This window comes from Pelophylax lessonae (genome assembly GCF_965119305.1).
Source record: "Pelophylax lessonae genome assembly, chromosome: 8".
In the NCBI taxonomy this organism is placed as follows: Eukaryota; Metazoa; Chordata; class Amphibia; order Anura; family Ranidae; genus Pelophylax; species Pelophylax lessonae.
In genome coordinates, this window is record NC_138775.1 from 185,653,164 (window position 1) to 185,666,708 (window position 13,545).

Consider the following 13,545-nt stretch of genomic DNA (forward strand, 5'->3'; position numbering starts at 1 on the left):
TGCGATCTCACCATCTAATAATTGCTTGTGATTGGCCAAAGCCCTACCTGTATGCTTTAGCCAATCACAGCAGAATGTCCTGTCAAAGCCATGATTGTCCAAAGGCAGGGTTCACACCACGCACTATATAAGGCTGCTTGCACAGCAGCCTGTGTAGTTTGTTAGTGGAGATTAGGCAGGTTAGTCAGGTCAGTGTAGTGTAGTGCTGTGCTGTTATTCTTATTGTTGTGAAACAAACATGTAGTGGTGCCACTGAAGTGTTGGTGTATACAACACGTTTGTGTCACTCCACTGATCATATTTTTTTTCATTGATATTTTTTTTTTCTTTTCTCTTTGTTTTTTTTTCAGCATCAGGTTCTGTTGCTCCCCCTTCTGTGCCGCAGGTGCTATTCCTTCTGTGTGAGCAGTGGTTTTCTTTTTTTGTGGCACTAACAATATTTAGGGCATAAGTGCTGTCCCCCCTTCTGCATCCCAGGTGCTATTCCTTCTGTGTCAGCAGTGGTATTCTTTTTTTTGTGGGGAAGCAGCACTAACAATATATAGGGCATAATTCCTGTCCCCCTTCTGCTTCTGCGTCGCAGGTGCTATTCCTTCTGGATCAGCAATAGTTTTCTTTTTTTGTGGTGCAGCAGCACTAATAATATTTAGGGCATAATTGCTGTCCCCCCTTCTGTGTTGCAGGTGTTCCTCCTTCTGCATCAGCAGTGGTTTCCCCTTTTTTTTTTCCACAGCAGCACTAAAAATATTTAGGGTATAGTTGCTGTTTCTCTATTCTGCATTGTAGGAATTCCTCCTCTGCATCAGCAGTGGTTCCCTTTTTTTTTTTGGCTTTATTCTTTTTTTTTTTATTAAAAAAAAATATATATAATAAAATGGTTTATAGTGCACCAAGCACAAAAGTGTTGCACCCAAGCACCATATTCCCTTCCCACACTCTATAATAAAAATGTATAAAAATACCCTACAAAAAATAAACGACAATAATAAAATGGTTTATAGTGCACCAAGCACAAAAGTATCCCAAGCACCATATTTCCATCCCACACTCTATAATATAATAAAAAGTTATAAAAATTCCCACAAAAAATCCCCATCATATCCAAAAGGCCAACAAGGAGAGGCAGACACTCGAAGGCCACCAAAAGAAGGCAAGCAGCCCCTGTGTCCACAGTGAAAAGTGGTGGTCGTGGACATGGTGCATCCTCTGCAGGCGGGGCACGCCTGTCAATTTTTTCTAGTGCTGGTCGTGTTATTGAGCCACAACATGCAGAAGAGTTGGTGGAGTGGATAACTAAGCTGTCCTCATCCTTTTCATCCTCTGTTACCTAGGCTCATACTAATTTACCTTCCACTGCAGCTGCTGAAGTGACCTATTGCACAGGCTCCTTGTCCACAGCTACTCCTTCCATAACCCCACCATCATACACGGAGGAGTCACCTGAATAATTCGATCATAGTGTCAGTTACATACTGCTGGAGAATTTGAATGCTCCGATGTTGGTTCCCAGGTTGAGGAATTGAGTAACGTGAGCCTAGAGAGAGGGGGTGCCAATGATGGACAAGAAACTAGCAATCATGTTCCCTCAGCTGCAGCATACTGCCAAGTTTCCGCCAGTGATGAGGAGGGAGGGGGATGATGAGGTCACTGACTTTACTTGGGTGCCTGAGAGAACAGAGGAAGAAAGTGAGGAGGAGGCACAACTCCAATGAGGCCGGATGTCCTCCAGGGGATGGCTTAAGGGCAGGCACCCTATTGCATCACACCACAGAGCTTCACAGGTGCAGGGCGCAGCCAATTCCCTGCTGACTTTCAAAAGTTCATTAGTGTGGGTTATTTTCAACACATGTGCAGCAGACCACACCATTGATGTTTGCAATCTCTGTCTGAAGCGGATCAAGCGTGGCCTGAACACCAGTCGCATGGGCACCATATGCTTGACAAGACATTTGATGACCTGCCATGCAGTCCGATGGCAACAGCACCTGAAAGACCCACATCATAAAAAAATGCAGACTTCTCCTTTCTCCTCATCTGGGATCTCTACCCCTACTATACCTCAAGTATTCTAAAAAACCTACACTGAGAGGGATGATGGTATAGCAATGGGTGCCACAGGTACTTGCACCCAACTTGCTAGCAGTACTCCACCCTTTCGATTTTACCAGGCAAATTTCACTACCCAAGTTGCTGAACCATAAAAAAAAATACTATCCCAGCCATCCACATGCTCAGCGTCTAAATGCTAGCTTGGCCAAATTGCTAGCACTACAGCTGCTGACTTTTCATCTAGTAGACTCTGCTTCCTTTCGTGAATTTGCAGAATGTGCTGTACCACAGTGACAGGTTTGAAAAAGAAATTTCTTTTCACTTAGGGCCATTCCAGCTATGAAAAATCATGTGGAAGGCAATGTTTTGGCCTTGTTGGACAGAGCAGTCAGCAGCAAGGTTCTTCTGTCAGCTTCTTCTGCTGAGTTGTCCTCTGAACAAGCAGTGCTCCCTAAGCGTTTAAAGGGGCTTCGCAAGCAGTCAGGCTGAAAGATGCCATGCGGTGCTTCAGTTGGTCTGTCTAGGGGACAGGAGCCACAGGGCCAGAGATTCTGTCAGCTCTGCAGGGGCTGGCTGAGAGGTGGTTGACACCATGGCAGCTTGAGCCAGGATTAGTTGTATGTGACAATGGCACCAACCTTCTCTCCGCCCTCCCATCTAGAACACTTGACAGATGTTTCCATATTTGGCACATGTCCTTAATTTGGTGGTGCAGCGTTTCTTGAACAGGTATCCAAGATCTTCTGAGGCAGGCCATAAAAGTGTGTGGCCATTTCCAGTGACCATACAATGCCAGTGCTTGGCTGGCTAACATTTAACAGTAATTCAACCTGCCCACTAACAACCTCATTTGTGACATGCCCACCAGGTGAAAATCAAGATTGGCAATGCTGCAGTGGCTTCACATGCAGCAGAGGGCTATCAATGAGTGCTTGTGTAAGTATGGCACAAGGACAGGCTCAGGGGAGCTTGGCTTCTTTTCGCCCACGCCAGTGGCTGCTGCTAAAGGATGAATGCACTGTCCTGTCACCATTTAAAGATACCACAAGGATGGTCAGCCATAAAAATGCATTCATCAGTGACACTATCCCTCTAGTCTTACTGCTGGAGCACACACATCGTGGAATCATGTACAGGGCACTTGACGCAGAACAGCGGGTGGAATAGGAGGACTTCCTTTACTCACAATGCCCCCTTTATTCAGATACCATTCCTGCGGGGCCGCAAAACACACAAGAGGAGGAGGAGGAGGAGGAGGGGGAGGGGGAGGTGGATTGTGGCATCATGGATGTAGAGGATACCATAAAGCAGTCTTCAAGGATGGTTTTCATTCCCCAGAAACCCCAGGAGTTGTACGAGGATGGGGAGAGGTAGTTCCTGACAATGTCATCCTTAGTGACCCAGAAGACTTGATTCTGCAAAGCCTGTGAAAGAACCTGAGGATTTTTGGTATCAAGAAATGGGATCGTTGGCAACCCTTCTTGATCCACGTTACAAGGGTAAAGTTACAGAGCTCATTCTGCCTTTGAAGAGGGAGCAGAGGATGAAGCATTTTGAGGACACATTGAAGAAAAATTTCTGTAACACCTTTCCAGACACTGGGAGGTTGCCATTTCCTGGACAACATGTTTCTGAGGTTTTGTTCAGTCAAAGGAAGAGAGGTGAAGAAGGCAACCGGCTGACCAAAGCCTTTAAACAATTCTTTTGTTCTCCGCACCCAAGGCTATTAGGTTTAAGCAACCATTGGCATCTTCTGTATCATATGGTGAAGGATTATCTAGGGGCAAGAGCAGACTTGGAGACTTTTCCAAATGAGCATCCACTGGGTTACTGGTTCTAGAGGATGGACCACTGGCCAGAACTTGCTCAATATGCAATCAATCTACTGGCCTGTCCTGCTTCCAGTGTGCTTTCCGAACGGACATTCAGTGCTGCTGGATGTTTTGTGACGGATAAAAGAGTGCGTTTGTCCACGGACTCCGCTGACCGACTCAAAAATTTCAAAATGAATCAGTCCTGGATCAACAGCAGCTATCAAGCCCCTGATGCTGATGTAACCAATTGTATTTGCTAGGGATCTGGAATCCCTTGAAGACTGCCTATGCTGCCTATCCTATTCCTGAATCTTGATTATGCTAGCTTCTAACAATGGTTTGGGTTTAGGGCACCACCAACATGCAAGGCCCAAATTTTCTGCACCTGTTTGACAAAAATAATTGTTAAAAAAAAAAAAAATTTTAAAGAGAAACTCCACGCCAAAATGTAACCAGTTCTGGACCGGAAGGATTTGCCCCCTTAATGACCAGGCCATTTTTTGTGATTGTAATGCGTTATTTTAACTGATAATTGCGCGGTCGTACAATGCTGTACCCAAATAAAATTGATGTCCTTTTTTTTCTCTCAAATAGAACTTTCTTTTGATGGTATTTGATCACCTGTGCAATTTTTATTTTTTGCGCTGTAAACAAAAAAAAAAAAAGACGACAATTCTGAAAAAAAAAACAATATTTTTCACATTCTGATATATAACATTCCCAAAAAAAAAATTAAAAAGCAAAATTTTTCATCCTTTTAGGCTAATTTGTATTCTGCTAGATATTTTTAGTAGAAAGAAATCACAATAAGAATATTTTAATTGGTTTGCGCAGTATATATGCAGTGGGCGGTCGGCAAGGGTTAAAAAAAAAAAAAAAAACAGCGTGCCCCCCCACAAAATCCATACCAGACCCTTATCCGAGCATGCAGCCTGGAAGGCCAGGAAAGGGGGGGTGAGCGACCGCCCCCTCTCCTAAACCATACCAGGCCGCTTGCCCTCAACATAGTGAGGGTGCTTTGGGGTGACCCCCAATGCACCTTGTCCCCATGTTGATAGGGACAAGGGCCTCTTCCCCACAACCCTGGGCTGTGGTTGTCGGGGTCTGCAGGTGGGGGACTTATCAGAATCTGGAAGTCCCCTCTATGTGAATGGGTGAAAGTGCTTTTGTGTGCTGCCCCCCACCCATAAGCACCTTGTCCCCATGTTGATGGGGACAAGGGCCTCCTTAACACGGGGGGGGGGGCCCAGACCTGACCCCGCCTATGTGAATGTGTATCAGGTAGATAGTGCCCCTACCCATTTACAAAAAAGTAAGAACCACAGGAAACGGTTTTTGACAAATCCTTTATTAAAAAATAAAAAAAATAGTGTCCCTTGATGTAAATCTATCATCAATGACAATGCCAGACAAAATAAAAACTGTTTCCGCCTCTAGGGAGATGTCTGCCTGATCTGTGCTTTGACAGTTCTGATATAGGCAAGGGGCAGGGTCACCCGGCTATGTCACTTGGTGGCACTGCCCCTTATGACATTGTGTGACATCATGTGATGTGGAAGGGGCGGTGCCATCGGGTGACGTAGCTGGGTAGCCCCACCCATTGCCTACATAACAACTGTCAAACGCAGATCGGGCAGATGGCAGGATGCCTACCAAGAGGCGGGAGCATTTTTTTAACATTTTTCGGATCCGCCAGGTGTCGTGATTGATGATGGATTTACATCGAGGGACATATTTTTAAAAATTTTTTAATTAAAACTTTTTTTTTTTCAAAAACAGTTTCCTGTGGTTCTTACTTTTTGACACTTTTTTGCTGAATGGGAAGGGGTACTATGTACCCGATACCCATTCAAATAGGCGGGGCGGGATCTGGGGGCACTCTTGTTCAGGAGGCCCTTGTCCCCATCAACATGGGGACAAGGTGCTTTGGGGTGTGGGGGGCAGCACCCAAAAGCATCCACCCCCCCATATTGAGGGCATGTGGCCTGGTATGTTTTAGGAGGGGGGCCACTCACTCACCCCCCTTTCCTGATCTGCCAGGCTGCATGCTTGGATAAGGTTCTGGTATGGATTTTAGGGGGACCCCATGTTTTTTTTTTTTTTTACATGTTGGCATGGGGGAGGGGACCATACGCCATTTAAAAAAAAAAATTGTATCTGTATTTCTGCAAGCCGGCAATACATTACAGCCGCGAGCAAGTTTAAATCACATTTTTCCTTTAGAAATGTCAGTATTACTGCAGCAGGCTCTATACATCGTATAGATGCGCCATGTTACAGGCAGACTGAGGGGACTGAGGGGATACATGTCTCACAGGGCAGTAGCCGGATCCCCATACACTTTTTATGGCAATAACTTGCATATGAGCCTTTAAAATTAGGACTTTTAATTTTTCATGTTCCTGACCCATAGACTTTAATACAATTTGCATGTTCACTAGAACTTTTTCCCTGTTCGAGATGTTCTGGTACGAACGAAACGGGGGGGTTGTGTTTGGCCCATCCCTAATAATCACTTACAAATCAACTTCAACCAAAATTTTTTTTTCATGTTGTTATCATTGTTCCTGTTCACATTGAGATTTCCCTTTATTTCCCATGGGGTCACCAGGAAACAAAGTGAGGGGTACATTTCTAATGAGGATACAAAAGACAATAAAAACACTTTCTTAGTAGACTGAGAAAAGGTTAGAACCATTTTCATGTTTCTATTGTTCTCTGTGTTCCTGTTGAGGAGATTCCTGTGACCACAATGGAAGTGAGAGGAATCGCACCTTAGGGACGCAGACAGCAACAAAAATAAAAAAAAAGGTAAATAAAGTAATGATAGTAACACAACACTAGTTTCTTAGAGTCCCAAGTAAAAGTTATTTTAAACCCTTAATTTCCCATGATGAAGAGGGAGTTTTCTTAACCCTTGAGATGCATTGAATGTTTAATTCCATGTCATCTTCTTGAATGAATTAAGCTGAACTCCAGGAATTTAGCCCCCTTGCTGGAATTCTATGGCTTAAGGTCAATGAGGTGCAAGCATCCTCATAGACTAATCTCTGTTGTTTACAGCTGACAGTTTTACTGAGCACTGGGGGTGCAGCTATTACTATACTCTGTGCGCTCTAACAGTAGAGACGCTTTCTTTCTACACATAGCATCTCTGCCCACCCCTCTCCTCTTCTGTGCATTCTCAGGAGGCTTTGTATTTTGTGAACAGGTTCACATAATACAAAGGGCTCTGTTATTGGGCAGGAGGGAGGGGGGCACAGCAGCTGCATGGAACTCGGCAGCTGCTTTAGCTTAGACCAAAAGGTCCAGCATTAGAGTGCAGAAGTATAGTAATAGCTGTACTCCTGGCACTCAGTAAAAATGTCAACTGTTAATTTAAAAAATATGTCCATAAGGTAGCATGCATCTCATGAACCTATCCCATAGAAATCCAACAGATTTTACAAACTAGCTAAATTCCTGGAGTCAAGCTTTAATCTTTCAACACATTGAAATGGAGAAAAAAAACATCCAACACATCTCAGGGGTTGAGAGAACACCCCCTTCATCAGGGGAATTCAATGTTTGCTCTTTGTTCATAGTAGGATATGCCTGATTAAGGTGGCTATCTAAAAAAAACAAAAGTGATTTATTGTTTGGCCTTCTTTAAAGCCCAATAAAATGATTGATTTAAATCAGTTTTCATCAAATAGAAGATATGCAAACTCAAATACTGAAGCTGATTTTTAAAGGAACGGCTGTAAGGTTTTGCACAAACAAAGCCTAAAAAGGAAAACTAAAGCAGCCACCACAATTACCTTTTGGTAAGCTGTAATATATAATTTGTTTGGGGGATTTATTATCAATTTAATTTGAAAGTTCAGTTGGGTTTTAAGCTAATATTCAAATGATCTTTAAAGTAAACGTGATGTGGGCTAAGACCTACCAAATTGCCAGTACACAGTAGTTACATGTGCCAATTTACTAGTTTAATTTTACTATTGAACTCTCCATGAGCCTAAATGTCCAGGTACTGTGGTAGGCAAAGAAAAGGGAGGAAGCTTAGCCAGGCTGTATTTGCTTATTCATTTACATGTAAGCCAAAATATTTTTTTTTCAGTTTTAAATAAAGTGAGGAAGGGTTAAAACCAGTGTTAGGTTTTTACTGCTATCCAGGGCTCCATTAGACAATGGTTTTACCAACTTTGAAATGAGGGCAATTTTGCAGCATTGACATAGACATCAGAAAAAAAGCTGAAAGGGGTTTTAGCCTCTCTTCTGCTCTAAAACTGTTTTAGTTTTTCTTTGTTACCATTGGAGATTTACCCTTACTTTCTGTTTGGTGAAGCCATTGTCACCAAGTGAGGGATTGAGAGGAAATCTACCTGCCCTGGATAGCAGTAAAAACCCATAATGTGTGGTGCTATAGAGTAAGTACTCCTGCGCTATTACTTTAAATGTACTAGAGTGGTTAACTACTGCAAACACCGATTAGCTAATCTGTGGCTAATAAGAGAAATGAAAAACAGTGTTGGTGCTGCACTGTTAGTATGATTACGATCAATGCAGTCAATGCATCAAACACATAAAATAGTGCCAATACATAAAACAGCTACATATATACTGTACGTGAATCTGCACATAATATGATCAGGGCAAACAAAATTTAAATAGTGCTACTTAGTCATTCTTCTATCAGTAAGGCTGGCCATACATGGGTCGAATTTCAAAAGAATTTTCTATCGAAAATCTTATCTAAGAGTTTTCGTGGTCATCGAATTTGAGTGATCAGGCATGTTGGAAATTTTTTGAAAAACAAACAATTTTCTAATTAATGATGGAAGAGTCGTGTGAGAAATATAATCAAAAAATAAGTGTGCATGATTGCAAAGAAAAGAAAATTCCCGGAAAGAAAAGAAGATTCCCAGGCCACAAAAATTATTTTCTGTAGCAATATAAGGTGAAATTGAAGGCTTGATCAGTCAAATTTCAAAATTAATGGTGGCACCATCGAATCACAAAATGCACAACATTTATGATTTGCGAAAGAATGTTCCTTTGAAATTCAACACGTGTATGGGCCAGCCTAAGCAGTGACTAATATCTAAGCCGAGTTGAAACATATCCTAAAAATCATAATGAAAATCAGTCCATTATAGAACTCCATGCATTTTGGTGTAATGTTATTTTTTAAAAGTGCATCTCTTCACCAATTTAATATGTTTTCTGGGGGTGTGGCCTGGTGCACCATTGCAGTGAGATGTGGGTGAACGGAGCTCCTCCGGACTACTATCCTTAACAACTGATCCTGCAGCCCCACGGGTGTTCTAAACCCCGCTCTACCTCCCTCTGGTCCCCGGCTCTCACACCAGCATGTCCCCGCCGAAGAAAGCCTCCGATACAGCGGCGAAGCTGGCTTCGTTCCCGCCAGCAGGAGAAGGAGGCCTCATCTCAAGATGGCGCTATTCAGACCCAGGAGGCGGGGTGACCGCGGGACCTGACACGGCCAGAGTGCTGGAGGCTATCTCAACTTGTCAAGTGACGCTGACCTCAAAGATTGAGGAAGTTAAGGTAGACATTTCTTTAATCCGACAGGATATGCAGAAGTTGAGGGAAAGGGTCACTGAGACCGAACACAGGATCAGTGACATTGAGGACTCCATCCCCCCCTTACAAAACTCCCCAGACAGGCTGCAGCAGCAGGTTAATCTGATTCTCCAAAAACAAGATGATATGGAGAATAGGCTGTGCCGCTGCAACTTAAGGTTCATTGAGGGGGCTGAGGGTGCTGACCCCTCTTCCTACCTGGAACACCTGCTCATACAGACCTATGGGAGGGAGGCCTTCTCACCCACCTTTGTGGTGGAGCGAGCACACCACCTGTCTGGCCGTCCACCACCACAGAGAGCCCCTCCACGCACTTTTATAGCACATTTTTTGAACTAGAAGGATAGAGATGCCATCCTGCGTTTGGCCAGAGAAAAGGGAAACATTCCAATCGGGAATGGCAGGGTTGCTATCTTCCCGGACTTCTCTGCGGAATTTCAGAAGCGCCGCAAGAGCTTCTTGGAGGCCAAACGCCACCTGCGAGTCAAGCATATCAGATATCAAATATGCCATGATGTTCCCGGCCCGCCTTTGGGTGGAAGGTGAAGACCGGGTCCACTTCTTTGATGATCCCGAATCGGTTATATCCTGGCTGGAACGTCTGGAGGCCCGTGGCTGAACTGGATGATACCCTTCCTCCTTATTCGGATGTTGTTGTAGCCTTATCCCAATTCTGCACTCCCTTCTGAATGCCCCTGTTGAGAATAATTTCCCCAACTTGTTGGGAGTTTGAATCCTCTACAATACCTAGAATATGTTTTCTGATGTCTCTTGTTTCAAATATTGTGACACCTATGTGCTCTTGAGCCTCCCACCTTACTGCTGTAAGGTAACAGCATCTGTCTTTTTTTCTTTTAAAAATGTAAATTAGAACTGTAAGCCAACAGCAAAATATACAATTGAAATACATGTGTGTTTTATTTTACAAGACAATATTTTAATTTTGCTCTGCTAGTCAGCTAATATGGAAGCAGGGAGGGAACAGGCATGCTTCAACAATGCTTCTGGAGATGCCCAATGGGAGGGGCGAAACACGTCAAGCGGGGAAAGAGATAGTGCCGCCAATCCAACAGCTAATACGGACGCCGCAGCGGCGATCCCCAGATATACATGCTCAAACATTTTTACTGAGTTAAGTGTATTTATGTTTTTATCTTTCAATAAAACAAACAGTATTATGCTATGATTATCTCTCTCTTTATTGGATTATACTTCACCAATATGCTGAGAGCCTTGTTAACTGCCAGAGAAGGAAGGAGCTAGATCCATCCATCCATTGATTAAGGACAACACTGCTCTTTTTTGAATTATATTGCTGGTGAGTGGGGACTCAGGAGGGGAGCACAGAGTGTCAGCTGAACCCTATGCAAGAAGGAATCACTAACACTGGCACCTTATTTGCATTGATGGATGTTGACTTGTTTGATTGCACCTTTCCATTGCACTTTATATAATATTAATTGCACTGGCACTTTATTTATTATTTAGCACATGTAATTGATTTGTGGAAGCAGCGCTATGCTTTAACAATCTTTTGTCATATGAGGTTTTCTTACCTACCTCACACAGTAGCAGCAGCATCAATCTCACCTTCATTTATTTTATATTTTACTCTTTCATGCACTTTTATATACTTGGTTTAAAATATGTGTAAATTATTCACATATGGTTGTGAGTACACCATCCACAGATGGGACACTGAACATAAAACTATAGCGCAGGTACAAGAATATTTTTTACAATATGGTCATGTGTCTATATCAGGTCAATGATGTCAAAAGCATCCTCGTCCCTCAGGTAAACCGAAACAGGAAGTCGGAGCCTCGCCGAGAGTTCTCCACCGCTGCTGCTGACCCGCTGAACCAACTGACAGGCTGCCACACAACAGCCTCCACGCGGATACACCGGCACCCCGCCACCCTCCTTCACCATACTGTACCCAGGTGAAGAAGATGGATGACCTTGTTCACCCACTGTACAGTCCATGCTTACCACAGGGTAAGTTATTAATTTTCTTATGTGCTAATAAATCTTATGCCACACTAAACCGGCGCTAATCTCTTCTGCTTTATATTCCTCAGAGCCTCTCCTTGCTCCAGCTGGCAGCCGCCGAACGTGAGCGCCATGATATCACTGATTTGTGTCCCTTTAATTATGTCAGCTGCGGAGAAGGGAATCTACTACCTGCAGTTCATTGGCCCAGCAATGAACGCTAACTTCCAGGTCCCGAACTAACCTAAGCTCATTACTTTTAGCCCAAGTTCACACTGAGGCCAACTTGAAATCAAGCCAGCATTTCAGTTCAACTTTGGGGGTGATTTCACAGACATCTGTGCAGGTTCCTGGACAGATGTCTATGGAAATCGCCCCCCTCAAATCGCCATTCAGGTCCCTTTAACTGATAATTTACAACCTATGGGATCTTTGCCAACATAATGCTTCTAGATAAGTTAGTGCTATTTTGGACATAGAGGAAGATTCTGAAATTGAATGTGTTTATGTTACATCAGATGTAAGTATTGCTTAGAGGAATTCTTTAACGAAATGTAACAATTAGCACACGTATTTATTAAACTACATACAAAAATATTTTATAGTTTGGCATATCTCTTAATATGAATAATAACATCCCTTTCATTAGCTTGTAGTCATCAAGTCTTTTGAGCAGCTTATAAATATTGACCTGATATATCTTTGAATAGGAGATGCTTGGGAATTAAAGAGAATTACCTGTCCTGCACTGATCACAAGCACATAATAAGAAAGACATCTTCAAAGAACAACATGTGCCCTCACACAGCTGATATAGCATGCAGAACATAAGCGTGATCCCATGGAGTGAGGATTAGAACCACATGGAGGGAGGATTACTCCACACTGTTCTTTTGTCTTTCACATAATACTGGAGCAAATAACTACATGAAGGTTACAGCCTATAAAAATGCTCATCATTAAAATCACTGTGGAGGATTTAGCATTTCTTCCTTATGAATGTGATATAAATGGTTATAGGTAACCAGATCTCATTTTATGAGGCTCAGGAGGTTGCAATGGCTTCCCCACTTGAGGTGTATGCCCCTAATAGTGACATATTGTTTAAAGCTATTATAAATGACAAAGTTTTGCCTTTAACATCTACAATTTTCTGCAAAAAAAGCCTTAGACTGCAAGAAGGGGTGTCATTATTACTAGCCAATCATGCTCCATTGCATTGCACAGTGCTGTCAGTCCACTACTAATTTGCTGGTGCAATGGCTTCCCCACTTGAGGCGCATGCCCCTAATAGCGACATATTTTTTAAAGCTATTATAAATGACAAAATGTTGCCTTTATCATCTACAATTTGCTGCAAAATAAGCCTTAGATTGCAAGAAGGGGTGTCATTACTACTAACCAATCAAGCTCCATTGCATTGAACAGTGCGGTCACTACTAACCAATCAAGCTCCATTGCATTGAACAGTGCGGTCATTCCACTACTAATTTGCTGGTGGGAGAAGAGGACTGTGTGAGTGATGACCCCCAAGGGTTGATTTACTATAACTGGAAAGTGCAAAATCTGGTGCAGCGCTGCATAGAAACCAATCAGCTTCTAGGTTAAATTGTCGAAGCTTAACTGAACAAGCTGAATTTAGAAGCGGATTGACTACCACCAGATTTTGCACTCTCCAGTTTTAGTAAATCGACCCCCATGCATCATCTTTTGCAGTCAGCAAACTGGGGATGGGCCCTAAATCAGGTTATACTGCCTAAATGTAGCAAAGAAAAGGAAGGCTAGCATTTTGTATCCATCTTTTGTTCTCCAATAATCGGGATCACTGCTGAAAAACAAGCATGGAGATTAGGGTGCCTGCTTTTCTCAAATTTTAATAATCTACAAACTTGATTCAGAAAGTGTTAGCGCAAGCAGTCCAACTTAACTGCCAGTAAGCTAACCTTTGATTTTTATATAATGTGGTTGACAGTAGCATTCACTGTATTTCTTTTATGACAGGTTTATTTGGGAAAGAATTGTTCTGTTATGTTTCCATATAGATGTCAATAAAATTAAAAACTGCAATGAGCAATGACTGTTTTAGGACAATTACTTGCAC

General features: G+C 42.8%; 1 protein-coding gene across 1 annotated transcript in view; it reads right to left on the minus strand.

Annotated features, from left to right (window-relative positions):
- Positions 1-13,545, minus strand: part of DPYD (dihydropyrimidine dehydrogenase) — a 1,764,026-nt gene that overhangs the window by 458,504 nt on the left and 1,291,977 nt on the right. The window lies entirely within an intron of this gene.